The sequence below is a fragment of the Muscardinus avellanarius genome (assembly GCF_963383645.1).
Source record: "Muscardinus avellanarius genome assembly, chromosome: 5".
Taxonomy (NCBI): domain Eukaryota; kingdom Metazoa; phylum Chordata; class Mammalia; order Rodentia; family Gliridae; genus Muscardinus; species Muscardinus avellanarius.
The window spans coordinates 80,628,641-80,655,020 of NC_137790.1; positions in this window are offsets into that span (position 1 = coordinate 80,628,641).

Here is a 26,380-nt window from a genome sequence, read left to right on the forward strand (position 1 = left end):
GTTTAAATTAATGCCTTCACTTCAGTTATTACATCTTTATTTTGTCCAGATTCTCTCTAAATTTTTTTGGAAGTCCTGTATTATTACTACAGTTACATTCCTGATTTGACTTTCTGGAGATCTCTGCAATTCTGTGTTGTCAGGTTCCATTATGGTGGTGTTATGGGAGCTCCTTGTTTCCTTGTTATTTCCCCTTCTCATGATTGCAGAAGTTTGTGTCTGTTGCTTTTGATAGGTTTCTCTCAGTCTCTAGGTGTCAGCTAGTATATCCAAGGGCAAGTTGTATTGTATTCAACAATGAAGGTTGAGTGAGGGGGGAAGTATAGTTGTAGATAGAAGAATAGGGTAAAGTCTCAGATAGGATTGAATAGAAAGAGAGTATGAGTTTGGTAAGGTAGTATATACTAGAGATTAGAGATGGTGAAAATGTAGTAACCAATGGAGAGTTTCTTATATAGCGATATTAAGTGGATTTAAAACAAGACAAGAAGAGAGAAGAAGAGAGAAAAAAGGTAGAAAAGGGATAGAGAGAGAAGAGAGTAAGTACGTACAAGGAAAGAAGCTTGGGAGAGGATTTGGGAAGAGGGTTAAAAAAACAGGCATATGTGAGTATTCACATACAAAAAAAAGAACAAAAAACCAAAACAACCCCAACAATAAATTAATGCAACTCTACAAATAAATGACTATTCAACAACAGGGCCTCTGCAGTGTCTCTCTGTGCTGATACTGAGTGCCACCGGCACCTTTCCTGCTGTAAGCCTGAGTCTTACTTAGTCTATGCAAATGGTTGGTATCAATGGGACTGGGTCTAGTGTTAAGCAGTCACTCTTCACGCTTTTCACAGATTTGGAGTCTTGGTCTCTCTTTGCCTCCAGAGGTTGCATATGCCTCTGAGTCTAAACTCAATGATGAGTCTCTGTTCTCCACAGCTAGGGCTGGGCTGGTCTGACTTCTTCCTGTTCACCATGATTGGGTTGCAACGGACCAGCTCAGTCGGATGCCAAAACTGCTGGGATTAAGTTCTCAGAAGGTGGGCAAAAAGATTCGGCTGTGTTCTGCAGAGGCTATTTTCTGCAGCGATTCCTCTCCCTTATCAAATTAAACTTCTTCAAGTCCCCGTTCACAATGCTAAACGTGGGGATTCGTCCCTGGGGGCTTGGGAGAGAGAAATCTGAAAAATGACTGACACGGACCACTGCCTCTTGTGCAATTGACACTTTATTTTCCAAAACCAAGATTATTTATATTTTTCCCCAGTGAAGTTAATAGTAGAAGAGTGTAAACACCAAAGGACAATAGTGAAGGACATGCAAACAAGGTAAAAGGACACTGGTCCGGCATTCAAGATTAGCCCCGTATCCCCCTGGCCTTGCAGATGGGCGCTTCAGAGGGCAAATTCCACACCCAAAATCTTTTGAGGAATTTAGTTCTTAGAGTCCTCTTTAACCCTTTCAGAACCTTCTGTTCCTAGGGCTTAGTCCAATGTCCTCCTCTGTCTAGTAAGCTGGCCGAGGACAAAATCAGGGGCCCTGGCTTTAGGGTACAGGCATGCAGGTGGATGGTGAGGGAGTCAGATGAGAGAGTATGTCTCTATGGCTGTCCAAAGGGCAGCAGTAGGTGTCTTTCAGGTTCTGTCTGCAACATTATTTGAAGTTTGAAAGCTTAAACAATGCTCACAACACAGTTTATCAGATAAACACCAAAAAGTAACATGAAGTTTTTAGATTTAATTGTCAGATGTACTCCTTTAACTGCTGAGCACGTTTCCTCAAGCGGAAGGCTTATTAGAAACCTATTCCTCTTTTAATAATCCATTTTCATACCACAATCCTTCTGCAACTTCCTTTTAATCTTTCTGATTATTATCCTGATCTTTTCTTTCCCATTTGGGACAATCTTAGGATAAACTTTTCTTCACACAAAATGTTTTCTTATTCTAACAAGATTTCCTTTCAAAATTTCCACCAAAACTTCATACCTGCACATTTATTATTATGACATACCCATTTCTTAGCCAGGTGGCGCCACCCTGTCTCCGAGCAGTGCACATACTGTGTGCAAAGGTCAAGAATCTTCCTAGCCTTCAGCTCTTATTGTATTGGGCAGTATTAGTTGCTCATCAACTAGGGTGCTTAAAAGCCACACACAAAGTTTACCTTTTTTATGCCCAAGCCGGATTCCAGAGGAGAGGGGGTAAACAGAGGCACCAGTTGTCTCCCTTGCAGTTTTTAGGGCTAATGGCTTCAGTTGACTCTTAAGGCTTTCACTATAGGTTAATGATTAGAATGAAGGTCAAAGACAGGGAGGAACTCTGCATTTGTAAATGCTGCAGCTGAAGGCTTTCACAGCACTCAAACTTTAACTAGATTTTATTAGAGCTTGGAGCAAGGCAAAGGGGCATTTGAAGGCCCAGACATATTACTAGAAAATCTATCTTCCACAGACTCAGTTTCTCCCACAGTCCTAATCTTGGGACCCCGTTTTAGATCACAGGAGCCATTAGTATAGAATCATTACCAAAAGAATAATAGCTTATAAAAGAATATCTAAGAGCAAGGAGTACTCTGGCCAGGGACAATGCCCCCTCGGGGCTGCTTTCGTTAAGCGTTTCCGTATCATGCGTGCAGTGCGACGTGCGCAGATGCCGAGGAAGACGAGGCAGTGGCATTGGGTAGTCTGCTGTGATCCTAGAGATCCTACTAGTTGAGTCTAGTGTTAAGCATAGGTTCCCCCCCCCAACACTTTCCACTGATTAGAGCTTGAGTCTATCTGAGCCTATGCTCTGTCCAACAGCAGACTCTAACCCCACCTTCTCTGGGTTCAACCACAAAGTCTCAAACCCAGGGAGTTTATTGCAGCTGTGCAAGTCCCTGGAGACACTGTACTCTCCTGCGGGGACAGTGGCTTCACTTATGGTTTTGGTGCATGCAGGTCTGGATCTCTGGAGGGTGTGGTGGGCTCCACTACCACTGCTGCAAGTTGTAGCAGGTGCTTGGACAGGAGAAACTGATGACTTACAATTCCAGTTATCTGCAGCTGCTTACTTCAGGTCCTTGGATGTTTTCCTGATTGTCCTTTGAGTCAGGTGCAGTGTGGCAAGATGGCACTGCCACAGCACCCTTGGCCAGAAGGCTTTTCTGGTGTTGAGCTCTGCTCTGGATCACTAGAGGGCATGGTGAGCTTGTCAGCCACTGCTAGAAGTCATAGCCAGTGTTTGTGCAGGAAGAACTGATGGATTACAACCCCGATGGTCTGCAGCTGTTCACCTCAGGTCCCTGGTTGTTTTTCTTTTCATCTCTAGAGTTTGGTGCTTTGAGGCAAGATGGTGCTACTGTGGCACCCACCACGGCAAGGCAGGCGGTTTATTTTCTGCTCTCTGATTGGACTTCTAATCTTCATTTTCCCTGTCCCTTGTATCTATCACTTTTATTCCTCTACTGATAGTATTTTCTGTCTGTTTAGAATGCTGCTTTTGAGGTAATAGAGATCAGGTGTTAGCAGGACTGGTATGTGCTGCTTTCCTTGGTCGCCATCTTCCTCGAAGTCCCTTGAACTATATTAAACTTATTAATAACTTTGATAAAAGGAAACATCTTAGAGAAAACATATGTCCCTTCTCTTTCTATACCTGGCTGATCTCACTTAACATAATGTTCTGCAGGTCTTTCCATCTTCTTGCAAATGACATGATTTTTCTTCTTCTTTATACCTGAGTAGAATTCCATTGTGTGTATTTCCCATAATTTTGCGATACATTTATCTGTTGATGGAGACCTAGGTTGGTTCCATATTTTGGCTATTTACGAACTGTGCTGCTATGAACATGGGTATGCATATGTTACTGTAGTTTTCTGATTTCAACCCCTTTGGAAAGATACCCAGGAGTGGTATAGCCAGATCATATGTTGGATTCATTCCCAGTTTTCTAAGGAATCTCCACACTGATCTCCATAAAGAGAAGAGACATATGTTTTCTCTAACATGCCCAAACTAGGGACTATTAGGAATACCAGTGGGACTCCAGATAATGGAGGGAAGCCTCAGCAAAGCTGAAATGGAAGGGTAGGAGACAAAGAAGGCTGGGGTTGATTAATGGAGGAGCTACATTTAAATATGTGTAAGAGTATGAATGTAGCATGGTCAACCTGGACACTCATTGTGGGGAGGGGGGAAGGGGAAGTGGGAGGGGAGAGAGCACTAAGCACAGTCTGAATGTGTGCCATTTTCAATATGATCCACATAAAAATAAAGAAGGAAACGTATTATATCTATTGGCCATTTGTATCTCATCTTTTTGAAGTGTCTATTCAATTCAGTTGCCCATTTCTTAATTGGGTTGTTTTGCTAGTGTAGAGTCTTTTGAGCTCTTTGTATATTCTAGATATTAGCTGTCTATTGGAGTGGTAGCTGGTAAAGATCTCCCATTCTGTAGGCTTTCTCTTTAGATTCTTGATGGTTTCCTTTGATTAGCAGAAACTTTTTAGTTTGAGGCCATCCCACTTGTTAATTCTTGTTTTAATTTTTTGCACTTTGGAGGTCTTGTTGAGGAAGTTACTACCTGTGTTTATATGTTGGAATGTTGAGCCTATGCTCTCCTCTAATAGCTTCACAGTCTCTAGTCTTATTTCCAGGTTTTTGATCCATCTTGAGTTGATTCCTGTGAATGGTGAGAGGTAAGGATTTATTTCCATCTTTATACAAACAGATACATGAAAAATGTTCAACATCATTAGCCATCAGGGAGATGCAAATCAAAACTATCCTGGGATTCCATCTAACCCCAGAGTGGCAAGCATAAAGAAATCAAATAACAGCAAATGCTGGCGAGGATGTGGGGAAATAGGAACACTTTTATACTGTTGGTGGAAGTGCAAACTAGTTCAGCCACTATGGAGATCAGTGTGGAGATTTCTTAGAAAAACTGAGAATGCATCCAACATATGATCCGGCTATACCACTCCTGGGTATTTTTCCAAAGGAGTTGAAATCAGAGAATTACCATAGTATATGCATACCCATGCTCATAGCAGCACAATTCGCAATAGCCAAAATATGGAACCAACTTAGGTTTCCATCAACAGATGGACAGACTGAAAAGTTATGGGAAATACACACAATGGAATTCTACTCAGCAATAAAGAAGAACAAAATCATGTCATTCACAAGAAGATGGAAAGACCTGGAGAACATTATGTTAAGTGAGATCAGCCAAACTCAGAAAGAGAAGGGACATGTGTTTTCTCTAATATGACCAAGCTAGGGAGTATTAGGGATACCAGATGAACTCCAGATAATGGAGGGGAAACCTCAGAAAAGCCCAGAAAGGAAGGGGAGCGGAGGAAGAAGGCTGAGGTTAATTAATGGAAAAGCTACATTTGTATATGTGTATACATGTAAATATAACATTGTTAATCTGGTCACTCAGTATTGGGAGGGAGGGAAAAGGGGCAGTGGGAGTGGCACCAAGTACTGTGTGAATATAAGCCATCGTTAACACGATTCACATTATGATGTGAGACTATAGTGCATCAATTCAAAAAAGAAAACATCTTCAAGCCAGATGTACTTCAGATTTTTATTGGCACTCCCATATATCAGTAATTGCTTAAAGTCAAGCATGTGACTCTTAAAAAGTGAATGGGAAGGTTTTTTAGAAAATAAAAACACATATTTTAGATTATTGAACACAATAGTCAATATTTATAAAGTTGTTTGTGGTTTATAGCACTTTCATATGCGAATAAAAGTATGTGTACATGTGTGTATGTATATAATTTTGAATTTTTCTATCTACCAAATAGCCATGCTAATATATTTCCACTCTTTAGGTAAAGAAACTAGTTTATGAATTGATACTTATACAGTTATTCATTGTTGAAAATGTCACTTGAATAAGGTCTTCCAACCACTTCTGGCCCGTGATTTATTTAGTGAATATTAATTATTAGGAATTTATTAGGAACAAAACCCCATAATGGGCACTAAGAGAGAGACATTTCAATGTGTGCCTCTTTGCTTGCTCGGCCAGCACTTTTCCCCCTCCTGCCCTGTGTAGGAGCTTCCACACCAACCAAGCACTATGTACTGGGTGAAAGAGCATTACATGGATCTTGCCCCAGTCAGAGTAACTAGGCCAGGAACTCCCTGATAAAAAGGATTGAGAAAAGCTTTAGTAGATTCTGTATCCTAGTCCATGGAGAATGTCTATCTCTGTTTACTTTAGGAAAAGTGGACACCTGGCTAGCCAATTTTAATCTTTCCCTAAGACTTCATATTCATAGAAGAGAAAGCAACATGGGTATATGGACATGTGTACATCTAGCATTTGGAAAGCAAGGGCAGTTTCCTTCTGCGACTGAGATGAGGAGGAAGCCTCTCGGTGAGACGGTAATGCCAGGTAGATATTCAGAAGCCAGACAAAATAGAAAAGAGGAAACAAAAGAGACTTTAGATAATTGAAGACAGTGACCAGTAGAATAGTGGAAGGGCATGGGCGAGGGGAGAGAAGTAGGGAGGGGAAAAGGAAGAACTGATGAAAGAAACAGTTCAAATTACGTGATGCCCACACGTGAAGTATCACTACCAATCTCACCATTATATACAGGGAGGGGTGGACATTGGGGCTTGAAGGGAAACACAAGACCCATGTATGTTTGTATGACTTTGAACCTCATTATGATGCATGCTTACAATGAACCAATAAAAATATATAAAAGGAAGATATGAAAAGCAAGAGTCTAGAAGACAACTTTCTAGTTTGTTTTGAGCCCACCTGAATTCTTTATTGGTGTTTTACAATACATTCCAGTGTTCTTACAGTAAATTTCCCTTTTTGGTTAATGTAGCTAGAATTAACTAGGAAAGGCAAGACAGAACAAAACTCTTTTGGTGGAAGAAGCCATTTTCATGTCTTCATGTCCCCTTGCTTGGCCTGCCTCTGCTGTGAAGGTAGTTCATAGATGTAGAGCATGATATTTTCCTCACCTTTGACTTCTGATCTCATGGGACATTGCCCACATGGGGATTTGGAGAAGAATTACTTCCTACCCCCAAATTGACCTTGCTGTAATTTACATTTACCTTGGCATTATTCAGAAGTACAGACCATCAGCAGAGCACAGAGCTATTCTGACTGCAATTAGGCTCAAAGACACTCATGAGAAGCTTTTCCATCTTACAAACAAACAGCTCCATCGATCTTGCTAACACCCTAGAGGTAAGTGTGAGAGCAGTTGTCTTGGGTTAGGGCGAGAAAAAGGGGTGGCATTCTTGAGTTATTTCCTAGCCTTGCCAAAAAGCATTACTGGGAAATGGAAGCTGGGTGTGATTAAATGCTCAGTACCTTAGAATATCATGCAGGAAGGAAACTTAGAGATGATTCAGCCCATAATGCTATTTTTACCATTGAAAGACAACCCCAGAGAAAGGAGATGGTATGTCCAGGTTTACACATCAAATTGATGGCAGAACCAGTCTAGAATTGACATCTCCCAATACCAAGCTTAGTGTTCAATACATTGTCTCTAACTAGCAAAGCATAGGTACTGTGTACCCTAAACAGAATTACCACAAGTAATTTTGGAACTGTGTATAAAACATCAGAAAACAGCTAGTCTAAGAGAAAACATTGTAACAATGATAGCATTAGTCGCTTTCAGTTGCTATAACAAAATATCACAGTTTGGGTTACTTAAATAGCAGAAATTTATTTCTCACAGTTCTGGAGACTGGGGAGTCCAAAATCAAGGTGCTAAGTGATTGGTTCCTGGTTCTCTTGATGATCTATAGACAGCCAACTTCTTGCTGTGTCTTTATGTGCTGGTGATGGTATGCATGGGGAAAAATATGCTGTAGTGTCTCTTCTTATGAAGATTATTACTTTTTTTGGATCAGTTAACCTAAATTACTTCCTTGTAGGCCCTGAGTCCATGTAATGATTACATTGGGGGTTAGATTTCAGCATATAACTTTGGGAAGGACTCAGCTCAGCCCACAGAATCAACTATGTTCAGATTAGTCTGTAGCTTTCAGTCTTTGGTCATACTAGTGATTTAGAAAGAGGCAGAAACTTGCTTTTACTGCCAACAATAAATACACTGCTTTTGAAAGGAATGGGAAAGCAAAAGTTAAAACAACATCATATGTCTATTTTCTTTTTTGTGGTGCTTTCTTGTGAAAATAGAAAAAGTCCGTGGAAAAATAAACTCAGTACAAGTCAACTAACCTTAATGACTATCTTGGAATGAGAAATAAAGTCCTTAAAGTTAGTTGAGTGAACCAAGTAGTTGTACAAACTTAGTAGTTGTACAATCCTTTATTTGCAATTCCCAAACCAAAAAGGCTCTAAACTCTGATATTCTGTAAATGTGTAGGAAACTTACTTGATGGCAAAACTCAGCCTGATGTGGGGCTGTTTACAGCCTTTACTTATTTTGCTTATTGAGAACATTTATATATTTTGCCGAAGAAAGACTAAATCATTTGATAATAGGCTCCCACCCTAGATCCTGCAGTGCCTACTAAGAAAGGCACTGAATTATCTTTCTAAAATCCAGGTAGGTATGGACTCCTTGAAATACACATGCCTCCCTCCCAAGGTTTTAGGCAAGAAAAGCTGAGCCTGTACCAAAGTGAATATTCTGTTCCAAGGACTGAGATTACATGTGATATGGAGGTGGTGGTTGTGGGGAAGGGAGCCAAGCAGAAGCTGGGTTTGCTCAGATTTCCTTGGAAATGAACTGATGCTGAGGCCAGCAGAATGAGGTGGGTGCGGAGGTGACTGATTTGTCCAGGATTGCCACCCTTATTTCTGCCCAGCTCCAATCACTGCAAATAATTTGGTGGAATTTTTCAAATAAAATTTTTGGGTCAAAATATACAGATCCATAGTGTAAAGGATTCTGAGGAGGAGAGGCATGATGATTTGAATCAGCAATGGAGTGAAGTCAGTTCCAGAACTTGGCGATGCTATCTCAGCTAGCAGGTTGACCTCCCGAGAAAGCTGACTTTCTGCTATTTCTTTCTTATTCCTCTCCAGTGATGTTATACCTCTGAGCTATACCCCTAGCCCTTTTAAATTTTTTAAAATTTAGTTCTCACTAAATTGCTAAGGCTGGCCTCTAATCTGCAATCCTCCTGTCTCATCACACCTGGGATTACAGGTGTGCCACCATGCCTGTCCAGAAGGTCTCATGTTGGTGCAGTCTTTGGTTCTTGTGGAGTGACTTCTGGGCTGGGAGTCATGAGTCATGGCTTTCGATTCAACCTTGATATTAATTTCCAATGTGACCTTGCACATGTAGCTTTCCATTTCTAGACCCATTTCTTTATTTAGAAAATAAGAACCTTTGAACTGTTAATCTCTGAGCCCCCCTTTATGGTTAACCCTAACCCTACAGTTAATAAGATGAAGCCAGATCCAGTGGTGCATACCTGTAATCTCAGTACTTGGGAGGTTGAGAAAAGAGGATTGTATGTTCACAGCTAACCTCAAGCCTAACAACTTAGTGAGGACATCTACAACTTAGTGAGAGCTGTTAAAAAATAAAAATAAAAGAGCTGGGCATGGTGGCACATGTTTGTAATACTAGCGCTTGAGAGACTGAGACAGGAGGATCACACAGGTTCAAAGTCAGCTTCAGCTACTTAGTGAGGCTCTCAGCAACTTAGTGAGACCCTGTTTCCAAATAAAGTATAAAATAGATCTGGGAGTATAGCCTGGAGGTAGAAAGCCCCTGTGTTCCACCCCCAGTACCACAAAAAATATATAAAAAATAAAAATAAAAGCCAGGTGTGGTGGGGCACACTTGTAATCCTTGAGCTTGGGAGGCTGAGGCAGGAGGATTGCACAGGTTTGAAACCAGCCTCAGCCACCTAGTGAGGCTCTCAGCAACTCAGTGAGACCCTGTTTCCAAATAAAATACAAAAGAGGTCTGGGAGTATAGTCCAGAGGTAGATCCAGAGGTATAAAGCCTCTAGGTTCCACCCCCAGTACCACACAAAAAAATAAAAATAAAAATAGGGCTTGGGATGTAGCTCAGAGGTAGAATGTCCCTGACTTCAATCTCCAGTACTACAAAACAAACAAACAAATAAACAAACAAAAACAAGATGATAATGATAATTATACTAGGACTCCCAGTCTGTTTAGCAATTTATGGTTTTTAGAAAATTTTATTTGTTGATGAAGTCACGGAATCATTACAGCAAGCTTACTAGTATATTACAGGCAAAGAAGTATTACTCATTTCTAAAAATGTTTGGAGAGAAGTCACCAAGATCCTTTGACCAGGATCACCAGGCAAACTAGTGTGTAATAAAGAAATGCAAAACCCAGGTTCTCTATCTCCCTAACTCCTATGCTGGCCCTTTTCCACTCATCTCAGAGACTCCTTGCTTGACAGTATTCCCAGAGAAAGCACACTTTAGATCTGTTTCATGTCCAAAAAGTGTGAAAGCTTACTGTGGGCCTCGGTTGCATGACATTTTCTACATATTATATTTGGGGAGAAATAACCAAATAATGTTTTAACTTTTATTAGCCAACACATTGGTTTTCCTTATTAGCAAAAAAAAGATATTGGCAGATGCAATTTAAGAAACTGATGAGAGAAGGACAGAGAGAGTCATCAGCCTTTCTGGGCCTCAGCTCCTTCACCTGTAAATGATCCTGGCGTTCAAGGCCCTCTGCCATCTGACTCTGACCTTCTGGAGCAGTGCTCCTTTCTGTATTTTACTCCAAAACCCAGCTTCTCTCTCTTGCCCACAGGGCATCCTGTCTCTATTGTTGTTTTTATAATTTCTCCTTCCTAGATGTTTTCTCTCTACTATTCCAGCCCCCCCCCCATTTTAGGGTCAACACAATGCCATGAGGCCTTCCTCAAACTCTCCAAATGGAGGCCAGCATTCCTTCCTAACCAACCCTTTACTTGGCTGAGCTGTGGATGATACTGAACAGTTTCTACCCGGCATTTTAGTTGGTTGTGACATATCCTGACTGACAGCCTTGATGACAGACACGCCTGTCCCCTCCCCAGGGCTGGGCACCTTGTGAAGTAAGAACTTCATAGCTATCTGAACACAAAAAGGATTAATGAGACTTAAAGTCCCTCCCAATACCAGCTCAGCAGTTTTTAGAGTAACATAATACTGTCTTAAGCTAGTTTAACAATCACCCACTTGGAATATGCTTTTTTCAAAGTTATAATCGAGACTTGTCTAATCACACGCATGCACACTCATGTGGCGCTGAGGATTGAACCCATGGAGTTCTACCTCTGAGCTACACCACCAGCTTTATTTTATTTTATTTTATTTATTTTTTATTTTATTTTATTTTATTTTAAACAACCTGACTCTAAATTGCTGAGGGCCTTGCTAAATTGCCGAGGCTGGCTGCAAACCCGTGGTCCTCCTATCTAAGCCTCCCAAATACTGGGATTAGAGGTGTGCAATACCATGCCTGTCCAAAATTCTTGTTCCTTTAAAGGAAATTTATTCAAAGGTAGGTACCCTGTTGTAGGAAAAATACTGCCTGGCGATTTGTCCCTGGGAGAGTTAGTTTGGAGATCCTGTTCTCTTCTTACTGGTTGTGTAGCTTTCGGCAAGTCATGGTACTTTTCTGAGCTCAGTTTTTTTCCGCCAGAAGTTAATGGTATCTGTTTCAGGGGTTGTTGGGAGGAGCTAAAGTGATAATGGACTTGAAAGTGTTTTGCAGACTGAAAAGAATGCTATCCATAATAGAAGTTATTGTTATCATCACAATTATTATTATTATTTTAGAAGTCGTTTCCATGGGATGTAAATGCAGTCTCTGCAGCTCCTTTGGGCCTCTAAGTGTACAGACTGTCTTTACACGTTTCTATCGTACCCAATATGAGGTTGAATAACAGCCAATCAGTGCTAATAGCCCTGCGTCCTTATTCGCAGAGTGCCTTTCTTTTGAGAACAAGAGCTGTTAAAAGTCAGATGTATCCTTCTTCAATTCCCATTCAGTCATTCACTCAACAAACATTTACTGCATGCCTACTATGTGTCTGGCAGCATTACATAAGTGGTGGTGAAATTAATAAAAAAGAAGGGCAAAAGAAGGAGAGTCACCTGCCCACCTGGGCCTCAGTTTCCCCATCTGACATCCAAGTCTCCTGATATCTGACTCTGACATTGTGGAACAGTGCTCCTTTCTACACCCCACTCCAAAAACCCAGCTTGTTTGTTTTGTCCAGGAGACATTTGTCTCTATTGTTTTCATGATTCTCCTTCTTAGGTTTCTATTTTTTTTAACCTCTTGACAGGTGGATGGGTTACTAATATTGTTAATGTCCTGTTTACATTAAGGGGGATGAAGAACTCATCAAAGTCACATGCACACATAGGTTGGGGGCAGGGGTGCAGTTCAGCGCTCAAGTTGGGTAGTGGCCTACACTGTGCTAAGAATGACTGTTTCAGGAGCTGAAGCCAGGCACGGGTGGTCAGAGTCACAGATCTTCTCCCATAGCCAACTGGGCCTTTGCTTCTAAGTGCCCCTAATGAGACATGATGTCAGTGGCTGAAAGGCACCTTGTGTGGCCCGAGTTGCAGAGGTTGGGTTTCTAAGCTGCTCTGTTCTGCTTAGTTTTAGACACTTTGGAAAGTTTAAATGTAGCTATTGATTGAGGAGATGTGAGTCTGCCAGGTGCTGACACCCGCCTGGCCCTGCAGGGGGTACAGACACGGTCACAGTGCTTCAGTTTCACTTTAATCTTCCAGAGATGACCGGCAGACTCCGGAGTGGAGGATTTTTAAGATGCTGGGATAAAAGCTCCCTTTTCATATGTGGGTAAGTCAGAGCAGGGATTCAGCGGGGATGTGTTGGAGAGCACAGTGTGCTGCAAGCAGCTTTGGCATGTTTGCCACTGTCTGACTTGTAGCCTCAGTTACCTTTCCTCAGAGGGCCCTGTGTGGGCTTCCACGGCTTTGGGGTATCTCGAGCAGGGTCAGCTGGGACAGGAAAACAGCACAGATATTATGTGTGGCTTTCAACATATCTTTCAACAACAGGACTGCTAACGGTCAGTTTGCCACATTTACTGAGGGATTTTATTTTATTTTATTTTTTAAATTTATTTTTATTGGTGCATTGTAGTCATACATCACATTGGAATATAAGACTTGAGAGGATATACAAGCACACATCATCCAATTAGCCCTCATCCAGCCCCCATCCCATTCCCTCCCCCTCCCTCGATCCCATGCTTGTTTGGTGATTAACTTTGATGCATATGTTTATGTACCTCCTGCTTTTTAAAGAGGCTCCATCCTCCCCTATTCCATACCCTCTGATTGGTCACCTTAATTGCTTCACTATAGGGCCCTTTCTATAGTTCGACAATCTCCTGTTGCCCCTTTCCTCTTAGTTATTGCTGATTAGGGGAAGCATCTGGTTTTAATTTTCTGCAATATTTCTCTGTGCATGCCGCGTTGCAAATACTGATCCCACTCTTGATGGCCCCAGTTGTGGCCTGGCTACCCGGTGGACTGATCAGACCTCGCTGGCTCAAGCAGCAGCCTTGCCTCATGGGAGGCCCCGGTTCTGGTCCCGCTGGCCCCGACACTGGCCTAACCCCTTACTGAGGGATTTTAGACCTTAAGAAAGGCACATTGATGACGGGCCATCTCCTTTCCAAAGTTCACGAAAGGGGGATGAATAGCATTCAGAAATAATCAACAGGGACAACTCGTCCAACAGATGGTTCATGGCAGAATTTGTTTACCCATACCATGCTTTTCAAAAAGTAAAAAGTGTTTGGAACCAGGAATTATTTTTTGTTTTCTATATGTTATTGGGATAGTTTTATAGCTAAGAAGATTTGGGCGGGGCAGGGGGAAGAGGGCCCAGGGAGGGGTGTGCTGCAGAGGTGAGCAATGTCCTAGAAGCAGGGAAATGAAACTTTCCCTTGAATGGTCTCATGAGGCCAGGCAGGCCTGTGCTTCGTGAAGAAGTTCCTGCAGGTCACCTCCACAGCCAGCTCAACTTCTGGGTAATTGGATAGCAATCGGGGATGACTTTGAAAGTGCTATTTAGAGACCTTTAATGATTGCTGTGTTCAAACTAAATAGTAGGTCTAGAGTTACTATTTCACACTTTACTCATTCTCTTGTATGTGACACCTTTCTTGAATAATTGGAAATTCAGCCTTTCATCAAATAATAAATGACATTATAATTCCTAATGGATTAAGGCTCAGAAAGGCCCACCACAATGACTTTTTCCTAGAACTTGAGATTTGATGTAAATATATCACGAATATATATTTTTTTGCTTTGGGTAAAATGACCATAGAAATTTAGTATTTCTGGTCATTAGTTTTATTTTGATAAATGGCATCTTAGCTTCGATGAGGAAAAAAGGAAAATGTAGTCACTTGTTTTCCTTTTGATTATAATCCTTTGCATACAGCATCACTTCTCGATTAAATATAGATAGCCATCCTAGGAACAGTCCTCTTGTTCTTTGTTTGCTTGATGGATACATTATTCTCTGTGATTTAGGAATTAGTCTGTTTACCTACTTACCAAGTTTTCATCGAAATAGTGTTCTGATTTTAAGTGTTTCTGTTTTAAAACTTTAAGGAAATTCATCAAATATATAATATATGTATAAATATAAATTTATTATTTCAAATATACCCAGAGATCCAAATTAGTGTCAAAATGGTATAAAATAGGGGGCAGGGGGCAGGGGGCAGGGCCTAATCCTAGAATGCAGGAGGAGTAGGTTCTACAGGGAATCCTGCCACTTATCAGCATTGTGATATTGGACAAGTCACATACCTGTTCAGGACCTTGATTTTCCTTTAAGGAAAATTCCCACTTTCTCCTGCTTAAGCCAATATTTATTGACTACTAGATGTGGTGTGCTGTGCTAGATACTGTGCAGACAAATGCAGTTCCTTTGCTGGGGATGCAGTTCAGTAGTGGAGTGCTTTTGCCTAGCATGTGGATGTCTCAAGTTTAATCCCTGGGATAATGAAACAAACAAAAATGCAGTCGCTTTCCATCACAAAGCTTACATACAAAAGAAGGGGCCAAAGATTTCTCAGCAGTGTAAGTCAGTGAAAGGAAAGTTCAGGGGGAGAGCTCCGGGGGAGGAAGCATCACGGCCCATTAAAAAAAAGTGTTTGGTGGAACCAAGAAGCAGGAGGAGTTGACACTTCTGCTGGATTTTGCGTAAATTGGGAAGAGAAGGGACACATCATTAACACCAGCAGGGAGAGTCGCATGGATGAACCCAGAGGGAGGACACAGCGTGCTGTACCTTGGGAAACAAAGTAAGAGAGAGTAGGGGAAAATCATAAGCCTAGGGAGAGGCATCACACGGGGCTTTCAATGTAGTAGCAATGCAAAGGTCCTTTTAACCCAAACTGGAAGGACCCCGTGCTAATAATAACTACCTTTTGTTGACCGAATTGAAAATACAAGATAAGCACATTTTTAGATTTTAAAGATGGGCAAAATTAGCATTGCAGAGTGAGTGCATAGCTTTTTACCAGATAGCATGGCCAGCTCTCCAAGGCAAAGGACTGCTAACCAGAACTAATGACTGAACTGAAACCAATTAGAAATGCCAAGAGTTAAAGGATTATAGAAGCTGGGCATGGTAGTATATGCTTGTAATCCCAGTATTTGGGAGGCTGAGACAGGAGGATTGCAGATTCACAGCCAGCAGCAGTTTCTTAATGAGGCCCTCTGCAACTTAGTGAGACCCTGTTTCAAAATAAAGAATAAAATAGGGCTGGAGGTGTAGTTTGGAGGTCGAATGCCCCTGGGTTCAATCCCCAGTGCCAAAAAAAGAAAAGAATTATGGAAACAGAACACAATGATGGTTTTCCATGGTGTAAAATTTTACCATTGTTCATTTATCCATTCACTGCCATGTTTGATGCACTAATCAAAATCTTAACACACTTTTTAGTATGTAAGTTTCCTCAGTAGTATTTGTCCTATTTTAGTTCTCGCAAGTATAGATATTCAAGATGCTCTTTACTTCTTGGCACAATATTATGAACATTCAAATTAAAACTATTTATCATCTTTATTGTGGTAGCATCATATTAAAAACCAGAAAAAGAAAAAGTTTGAGTTCGAAATTGTAGTAGGAGAGAAGTATTCAAATTCAGTCCAGTAATGATTACTTAACCCCGCCACATGTTCTATTTAGCATCTTTTGTTAGTTCCATTTACTTGGTTTATTTAACCTTATGAATCATAGAAATATTAATTCACAAACTTGGAGATAATATACACAAAGTGAATAGTATCTCGAGGAAGTGGTTTATAAGTTGTGCATATGATGTATCAGGCTCTGTTGTTGGCTTTCTTTTGACCTCTCTTCCAGGACAGGGTCGATGGAAAAGGTGCCAATGGGACTTCTGTGGACAGGTAGGTGGGGCTACTGTTCTGAAGGTTGTTCAAGAGCTCAAGGAATTAAGGAAGAGAGATAAAGTCACAGCTGGAAGGAAGGTGAGGTTAGAATTTGGACTCAGTGTTATTATTGAGCAACCACCAGAGAAGACCACTCAGACTTAGTTTTAGCTGAATAGAAAGTTTTTATTAGCTGGCTAGTGACTACACTGCAGGGTATTTGGTCCTGAGTGCAGCCCCAAGCCATTTCTCAGGGCTCCTTTAATATGTCAAAATCACAAGCTCAGGAAAAAAGATGTGGAAAATCCCAAACATTTTCAGTTGGTATACTAGTCAGGCAGATAGTACAGAAGCCAGGAACAGCATTGTGCAGGACCTCCACAGCCCATGTTGGTCCCTTCTATTGTCCACCTTTTGATTGTTTTAAGGATAAAAAGTTCCTAACGGCCTTTGTATCTCTGCAGGTGCAAGCTAAGCAGGAGTTACAGAAGCCAAACAGACAGTTATGTGTAAGGAGCAAGGTACCTGGTAACCCTTTTCTCAGGCTGACAAACATTAGTGCCTTGGTTTCACCTAGGGTAACATCATGGCGATCCCGAGGCTAATGTCTAGGCTTATTTTATTACATGTCCTCCTGATTAGAAGGTAGAAAGAAAGACTCCAGAATGGAATTGCTGAGTGGACGGGGTCAAAGGATGGGGATCTAAATACACACCTGGTCCAGAATTCAGCTTTTGCAGTCTCAGCTGGAGTGTCAATGTTGGATCCTCAGAGGAGCTGCACTGGGAAAAGCAGGTCGGAAAGAGGAGGACATATGCTCAAGATTCAGTCTTTATAGATAAAGAGCTAAATCTGAGACAATGAGTAAACATGAAAGTAGTCCACTTGAGTGGCGAAATCTTTAAGAGATAAGGCTGGTGGAAAAAAATCAGGTGGCTGGGGTGTTCCCTGAATCCCAGCTCCTCTGTCTTTCTTTGCCTCTTGGCCACCGTGAGCAAAGTAGTCCTGCTTCACCACGTGCTCCCTGCCGGGAAGTGCTGTTTTACCAAAGTCCCAGGAGTAGCAGTGTCCAGTGACCTTGAACTGAGCCTCTGAAACATAAACCAAAATGAACCTTTCCTCCTTGAAGTTTATTTTCTCACGTATTTTGTCAAAGGGATGGAAAGCTAACATAAGACTCATGCTAAGTCTACAGGAAAACCAGTCAAGGGCTTTAACAAAGGATCAAGAAGGATCCAGAAACATCTCTGCTTCAATATTGTTAAAAACTACCCACAAGTATCAAGGCTATTGGGGCAGAAATTAAAACTGGACTTTGAGAGTTCATAAGTTCCAAGCTCAACTGAAATATTAGGATATGAAGGCTTCATCCTCAGTCTACATTCAATTCCCCTTTTCTCTTCACTTCCCTTGACTCCAGGAGCACCTGATTATTTACCTCTCTTCCAGTTACCCTTCAGTCTTCCTACGGAACCTCTAGTCATGAACCCCCTGCCAACAATGACTTTATCATCTTTGATAGATTTTAGTCATCCTGAATTCAATGTTCCATGCTCCTTTTCTAACTGGGAAAGTAATGTGTTCTCTATCTCTTGCTCACTCTTGCTCTTGTGGCACAAGGTTATCCAAACACTAGTGTTAAAAGATGTCTCACCTCCCAAGTATATTTCTTTGCATCAGGCATAAAGCTGGGGCATTTAAATCCTATGATTGGTATATTTCTGACTCTGTAACTCACTTGCTCAATATTTTGGAATATATATATATATATATATATATATATATATATATTCTTGGATCTCTAGTTCCTTATCAGTGTTGTTATAGGGCAGTAGTGAGATGGTGGTTTTAAAACAACATGTTAGACAAAAATTAATTAACATAATGTTAGAAAAAATAGGATATTTTGTTTGTTAAATTTACTATGTAAAAAATTTCACATAAATGAATAGAAATTTAAGCTAGTCTTGTACCTTAATCTGGATGTAAGGGGATAATTAAGTTTAGGAAATAAATTTGATTTCTTAAATTATCATGTTGCCCCTTTGATAAATTCTTTAATGCCATACAAGAAAAAATTATTTTCCTGACAATTTTACAGTTTTATTACCACTATAATGATGCAATGCTATCTTATTTCATAAATCATTTTTGAGGAAAGTTGTTCAAGTTAATTTCATAAAATGGTTTAATTTTCTGAGTGTTGAGTTCTGTTTTGAATTCTGATTTTTAGTTTACCATTGAGATGAATGAACTGTTCCATTTCTTTCTCCCCCCCCCACTCCCATCTCCTTTCATCTTGACTGCATTGAGGGTGATCATCTTCCTTTAAAATAAATTTTTTTGTGGTACTGAGGATGGAACCCTTCTACCTCCGGGCTACACTTCCAGACCTATTTTATATTTTATTTGGAAACAGGGTCTCTTAAACCAGCGAGGCCGGCTGTGAACCTGCGCGATCCTCCTGTATCTTTCTCCCAAGCGCGGGAATTACAAGCATGCACCACCATGCCCAGCCTTTCTTTAAAATAATTTTAAACACACACACACACACAAACACACACACACACACACACACACACACACACACACACACACACACCCCCCAAGTGTAGAGAAGGCATCATTTCTGTTGGTAATTCTCCTGTTTCCATCTGTGCTGCCCAAAGTGTCTGCTTTTGTACTTACAGGACATTAGTCTTTTGGCTCTATTATCCAGAGCAAATAATGCTGAAAGTAATAATAGCAAATGATTTGGCATGTGCATCAATGTGGAGATAGGGTTTACAAATGCACAGTAATGCATCTTGTAAGAATACATCATCTTTTTAAATGTGTTTCTTGAACATACTGATGTTCACTTGAGAAAACACCACATGCATTATTAGAAAGTAGAGTATATCTTCACATTCTGGGAGGATACTTGAAGGATGATTGCTATATTTAGCCATGGAAGCTAACATCTCACTTAAGGGAGGAACCCTCTGTTCCTGGAGAAAACCAAGAAGTGAGGTATTTTAATTTCCCTGATTAAAAGGAGAAATCATAATTAGAACAAAACCAAAGAAATTGGTTAACAGGAGCATTCAGCTATATTCAGAGCTCAAAACTATAAAATTACAATCATGTGAGAATACCAATGTCAATCTCAATACACTGTATGGGGAAGGAGCCCACCAAGTTCTGTGTGCATGTACATCGCTATCTCTATGAATGGCAGCATGATGTGAGACTATCGTGCACCAATAAAACAGATTAAAAATAATCTAAAGAGTCTTTATCATGCATGCATTTCTTTGTCTAAACTATTCCTTTTCTCTTGATGGAGTTAGCATAATGGTTCAGCTCATGGATGGCCATGGAGTCACAGGGAGATCGTTAATGTGCTCTGGCTGCATTTGCTGTATTGGTGATGGCATAGAAGATAGGCATTTCAGGAGGTTGGAAACCCAAGACCAGAGGCAAAGGGAAGCAAAGAGTGAAAGAGCTCAAGTTCAGGAAGCCAAAGGTGAAGACCTTGGTTTCACTGTCCTGGAAATACAGGCAGAGAAGAGCAAAAAGAACTCAGGTGGGCAAACCCCAGGGTCCTGGTAGGAGACTCAGCATAGAACAGGTACTGGTATTGAAGACTCATTATTTGCTTCTAGGGTGTATTAAGTGAATGAATCAGCTGATTTTGAAGGTCCAGGAACAGTCTATTTTTTTTTAACAGTACTGGGTATGAAACCCAGGGAAATTCTATCTCTGAGCTACACTCTCAGTCCTATTTTTTAGTCTTTTTTTATTTTTTGAAACAGGGTATCATTGAGTTGAGAACGGCCTCACTAATAGCTGAGGCTGTACACGAACCCTGATCCTCCAGTCTCTGCCTCCCAAGTGCTGGGATTACAAGCTTGCACCACCACACCTGACCTTTCTAGGAACAGTCTAAATCTTTACTCGCTTAGTTTCTCACTGATTGATTCATTCATGAATTCAGACTGTAAGTAAGTACTCCATGCCTACTGTGTGCTGCACACTGTGCCGTGTGAAGGTGCTACCCATCTGTCTTGGTGCATTCAAACTGCTATAACATAATGTCATAGACTGGGTGCTTACAAACAGCAGAGATCACTTTTTTTTTGTAGTACTAGGGATGAAACCCAGAAAATTCTACCTCTGAACTACATCCCCAGCCCCTATTTTTTTATCTTTATTTTGAAACAGGGTCTCACTGAGTTGCAAAGGGCCTTACTAAGTATAGCTGAGGTTGTCTGTGAACTGCGATCCTCCCGTCTCAGCCTCCCAAATGTTGGAGTTACAAGTGTGTGCCACCAGGCCCGGCTCAAACAGTAGATATTTCTACCTCACATTTCTAGAGGCTAGGAAGTCCAAGATCAAGGTGTTGGCAGATGTGGTATCTGGCAAGGGTTTACTTCTGGGTTTATAGATAGCTGTCTTACCACTGTAACTTCATGTAAAGGAAGAGGCAAGTGTGTTCTTTGAGATTACTTTTTTTTTCTGATACTGAGAATTGAACCCAAAGGCATTCTACATCTGAGCTACACCCTCAGACTGATTTTATATCTTATTTGGAAACAAGGTCTTGCTAGTTTGATGAGAGTCCCACTACTTGTGGTTGTCCTCAAACCTGTGCTCCTCCTGCCTCAGATTCCCAAGTACTAGGGTTACAAGTATGCGCCAACATGCCCATTTTGGGATTCCTTTTTTAATGTCACTAATCCCATTCATGAGAGCTTTGCCCTTATGACGTAATCATTGCTGAAAGCCCTTATATCCAAGTATAATTTCATTGGGAATTAGATTTTAACATAAATTCTGGGGGAACACAAGTATTCAACTGATAGAGTTCTCTCTAGAAAGAGACAGATATATACATGACAGACATGAATGAAATACTGATGACAACACAAAGATTAAGAGAAGATGACTCAGGAAATGCTTTAACTGGGTTTTGAAAGATAAGAGTTTCCCAGGTTGAGAAATAGAATGAGGTTCTATCTGATCCTATAGTTTTATGAGACTGCTTAACTTACCTTCTTCATTCCATCCTTAAATTATCTACCATCTTGGGTGTTGGCATGATGTAAGAAGCAAAGAAAAAGGAACAGGGAAAAAGGCATATGGGAGCAAGCAAGACAGGTGAGGCGGAAGGAATGAGAACATTTTAATGGGTTTGTATGTCTTTGTTCAGAGGTTAAATGGCTTTGGTGGGGCCTGATAGACTAATGTTTTTTCATCTATTTTCTATTTGGCACTCAAGTACTTTGTATTTCATCAACATATAGCATTATAGCACCAGGTAGCAAATGACAGTGTAAGATGATGATTATAAACAATGATTTTGGAATTAAGGCGATCCTAAATTCAGATACAAAGTCTTCATCTTTTAGCCTCTTCCAGTGTCTCCTATATAAACTGAAGCCACTGGGCTTGAGGAACCCAACAGTCCCTTTGGGCTTTGGTTTATGCTAAAAGAGTGCGACACTCCTGTGTGGTAACCAAGGAGTGATGCTGTGGTCCAATAGAGAGCCTTCCAGTGTGAGAGCTAGAAGAAACCTTTAAAGACTGAATTTTCTAAGTCACTTTTAGAGAAAGAAACTGGAGTTATGTCTCACTCAATCCTTCCCAATATATTTTTTATATCAGCTGTTAATTATCAATGGCTTGCAATTCTTCTGAGAGCAGGAAAAATGTTTATTGCGTGAATTTGGGAGGGATCAGTTAGGCTGAAAAAGAGTCTTGCCAATCATAATGTGTAAGCATACACTTATGATATCAGATGAAAATGCTTTTTATTTGCTATTTATTTATTTGTTTATTTGTTTATTTATTTCACTGTGGATGGAACCAGGGGCATTCTATCTCCCAGCTGGGAAGCATGAGCATTATAGTCTTATGACCCAGAGCCTGGAGAGCAGTGTGCACGAGAAACAGTATTGATTCCACCTCTAACCACAACACTGTTTTTGCTTTCTTAAAAATTGGTCCAGTGGACTCATATTACTGGGGCAAATGATCAAACAGAAAAAGAAGACAATGTAGAAAAATTCTAAAATTCTTTTTTTAAAGAATAGCCAGTATAAAATCCATTTGTATTTTATATATTTATAAATCACAGTCACAGAGTATCAGTATTATCAGCAACTGGTCCTCAACTTTCAAGCCCCTGCATTAATACACCTGTGAGATCCATTATGCTATTGTATTCTTCTGCTGTTATTTAATTTCACTTGGCTGAAATTACTCATTAATCTTTTCCTCCGTTTTTAATAGCAGTGTTTTTGGCACCCATAACATAGCTAATTGCTTCATCTCTGCATTTCACTTTGGCTGGGGAGCCACAGCCGCTATGTGAATTGGGATTTGAGTATGAACATAAACCAGAAAGATATTCACCAAGTAAGAGCACTGGTAATGAAAGGAAGCTTTGTTATTATTCATCACACAAATGATACGCTGGTGCCATATCAATCAGGCAGCGTGTAGACCACATTGTGGAGGGTGTTTATTGTTGGTAAAACATTGAGTATCCTTATTTTCTAGCCCTTGGACAAAAATTTTTGGTTGTATTTGTTAAGTGGTATGAACAGAGTTCCAAAACAACAGTTTGTAGTACAGTATAAATAGGACAGTTCCTCGGCAAAGGGTATTTACAAAATGCCCATCATTTTGCAGAGGGCTACCATGAGAAGGGGCATTAGCAGATTTAACTTCTAGTTTTGTTCGTAACTTGTCACTCAACTTGGGAAAAGTTAGTTTTTTTCCCTCATTTCTTGGCCCCTTTTCTCACTTTTGTCTAGTAACTGTTTGGACTACAAAATTCATGAAGTTTCTTTCCAGCTTTGAAAGTATACTATAAACATCATGAATCAATGCCCCATTAGTAGACAAGTGCCCCAGACAGTAGGTTCTCAGTACATATTTATTCATCGAATGAATCATAGACTTTGGTTATATTTGTTAAATTTTTTGGACTGGATATTCATTATATGTTATTACCCAAATTATTAAACTTTCTTGTATTTGGATTTGCGTGTTTTTGTGGGAGGTGGAATATAGAATAAGAAAATGACTTTATTCAAATATCCCTAATGCCCATGAGGTACATTTACAAACATATCAAAGTCAATTACTAAGCCTACCATGAGAAGGAGGGAAGTAGAGGGAGTGGAAGAGGGCATTGGGGAAGAGCTAAATGATTGATGTGTGCATCTATGCCTCTACCATCTTATACTCCATTAAGATGTATGACGACGATGCATCAATTTAAAAAGTCTACATTCTGTCGGGCGTGGTGGCGCACACTTGTAATCCCCGCTCTTGGGAAGCGGGGACAGGAGGATCCCACAGGTTCGAAGCCAGCCACGCTGACTTAAGAGACCCTGTTTCCAAATAAAAAGTAATAAATAGGCCTGGGGGTGTAGCCCAGAGGTAGAAGGGTTTCCAGGAACCCCAGTACCCCCCCGCAAACAAATCTACATTCTTCAGAAGCAGTATTTATCGCATGGCTCTTTCAACTAAAATCTGATGTGCAATTGGTGTGTTAGCACCAGAACTCAAAGGTGAATGGTCTTCATAATGATTTCAGGTAGATTCATAGAGTTACTTTTGGATATTGTTTTGTGAGGTTATTTTTCTGTTCCCAGAGTAAAAAGGGACAATCAGCTAAAAAAAACATTATTTCCTAGTTTTAGATTTGGACCAACTATTTCAACCTGTGTCAACTTGAGATCTAAACACTAATGAGATTGGCATACCCCATTTTAAATGGGCATTATGCCAGTATCACAGATGGCCCTGAAATTGTCAGTTGATAGCTTGTGTATAAATCTCTAATATTGTCAAGTGGACACAGTCCTTAACAAGAAATGTCAAAAATGTTTGTCAGTTGGTTCCAGATGCCTTCCCCATGCATCATTTCTCTCCTGCACTCTAAAGAGACTCTTAATAGTCCTCAGAGAAATCACTGTTAATCATGTGGACAGGTAACTGCATGACAAAATACACCCACATGACCTGCACCTGCTCTTGCCGTTCTCATCTTTCATAGACTTCCTTACCTTGATTCCTTACCTGAACACTGAACCATTTATGCGGAAACTATCACTTGCCATTTTCATCTTAGGAGGAGTTTTCTTTACTCTCACTGAAGGAAGAGAATGAAAGCCTAGAGCACAGGCTACTTACTGTGTATACAAAATGTATTTTCTCTCTGAGAGATGCTGTCTATTCTCTACACCATTGCCATTTTCAGATGACTTTGTCACATTGACCCAGCGTCATCTTGTTCTTTCAAACTTTTGTGATCTACTTCATTCGTCCTGTTCCTGGGACTGATTTCTTCCAGCCGTTTAGGCTTTTTTGATGGGATGGCTGCCCAGGAGGACAGCTAAACTCAAGTTCAGAGATGCATGAACCGAGGTATAATGATCTGTATTCTGTGCCCTGAAGTAAACACGGGGCACATTAGTTAACTGACTTCCTGTCTTATGATGATCTTGCAGGTCACTTATAACCTAGCTTGTAAGATTGATGGTTGATGCCTCTCAGTTGCCATGTGAACTGGCTTCATTGCTATGAAAAAAAAACATCATCTCATTAAACTCATTTATATAGTCGTCATGTCAGAAAGACTTTCTAAGTACCACCAATCACTCTACAGCCTGGAGATATGATAGTGAACAAAAGGTACATGCTTCTTGTCCCTGGGTAGCTAACATTTTTGGTGACAATTTGGAGCTGACACCTTGGTAGAGACTGTGAGCTGACCACCTCTCCAATCTTAAAGTGAGCACTCATTTACAGAGGTGACTGGCCCTCCCTCAGTGTCATCAGCAAGAAGGGTTATAAGTGGCCAAGTGTTATTTTTTATGATACATCATCCAGCAATGAAGGAAATAAAATAAATTAATAAAGTAAGAAAATAATTGAGCACAAAGTAAAGGTTATAAATTCCTTTCAATTCATATTCCTTTCCAGAAGGATAGGATGAATATATGGGGGAAATAGTGTGTGGGCTTAAAATTCATTCAACATTAGCAATGCCCTTTAAATTGTTAATTATAATTTAATGCGTTGCTTATAATTAACTCCAATCATGTATATTGTTTCTGTACATTCCAGTAGAAGAATCTGAATATTCATACAGAGCCCAATTACATGGGTTAATTAGAAATAGGCTAGACTCTCAGTATTGAAGGTATTACTCTCATTCAACTATAGAGCATGGATAATATGACCATGTAACTTATTGTACAAACCAGGACTGTTTTGGTGGTAAAAAAAAAGTTACTTTAAAAATTGTTCTGTGAAAATGGGTATAAAAAGGGAACATTTTAGATAAACCAGAATGATGTCAAGCTACCTTAAATACAAGGGACCTAGTACCACCTATTTTTTTGGCAGTTTGAAATAGCAAATTGCCAAGCTTTAATTGCCAAAATTTATTTCTAAATTTTGGGTTTATCATCAAGCAAATACATCATAATAGGTCAAATTGTTTTCTGTTAACACATTCATGAAAGAATTCTTCTTCCTTTAAATCATCTCCCACTTTGGTCTGGGGGAGTAGACCTTTTGCTTGTTATAAAAGGTGGGGAAACTTAAAGACATCAAACCTCTAATGTTTAGTACAATTGGATCCAAGACCCCAGTAGTGAGTCCAATTCGTTGAATGACTCATATTTCAGGCACTTTTGTTTGTGTCATGGTTACTCCTTGCAGAAGCTCTTCCTCGCAGGGGATAATTTGCTGGGCCCATAGAGATGAACCGCTTTGTCCATGCAGTGAGTGAGGGTAGACTAGCTGTACCGCAGCTCATGCCTGCCTGGTTCCAGCATCTATTTTCTTTTCCTTAGGACCTACAGCCTCCTACTCAGAGTTATGGCAGAAAGCTCTGGTGAGATAAAGAAGGCTGGTCTCCTCAATAGGGTTGAAGCTCTGGCCCCAAACCAATACTGAGCATTCCTCTGCC